The sequence below is a fragment of the Theobroma umbraticum genome, unplaced genomic scaffold (genome assembly GCF_002168275.2).
Source record: "Theobroma umbraticum cultivar Fairchild unplaced genomic scaffold, ASM216827v3 scaffold_106.0, whole genome shotgun sequence".
NCBI classification, from domain to species: Eukaryota; Viridiplantae; Streptophyta; class Magnoliopsida; order Malvales; family Malvaceae; genus Theobroma; species Theobroma umbraticum.
In genome coordinates this window covers 142,745-142,946 of record NW_018397276.1, presented here as the reverse complement: position 1 = coordinate 142,946, position 202 = coordinate 142,745, and the positions used below count along the sequence as shown (strand labels likewise).

Here is a 202-nt window from a genome sequence, read left to right as displayed (position 1 = left end):
GAGAGTTAGAGAGGATTTGAAGTTTTTGTTCGTAAGGAACAACAACATTTTAGGCATTAAAGTGTAACAAAATATTTTTGAATATGGCATGTAACAAAAATATTTTTTCAACATGGCATGTAGCAGCAACATTTTGTTTTAACATGGTGTGTAACATGTTTTTGTATATGGTGTGTAATAACAATATTTTTTCAACATGGCA

The 202-nt window shown here is 29.2% G+C and overlaps 1 pseudogene; it reads left to right on the top strand.

The window, feature by feature from the left end:
• Positions 1-202, top strand: part of LOC110427560 ((+)-delta-cadinene synthase isozyme A-like) — a 4,136-nt pseudogene that overhangs the window by 884 nt on the left and 3,050 nt on the right.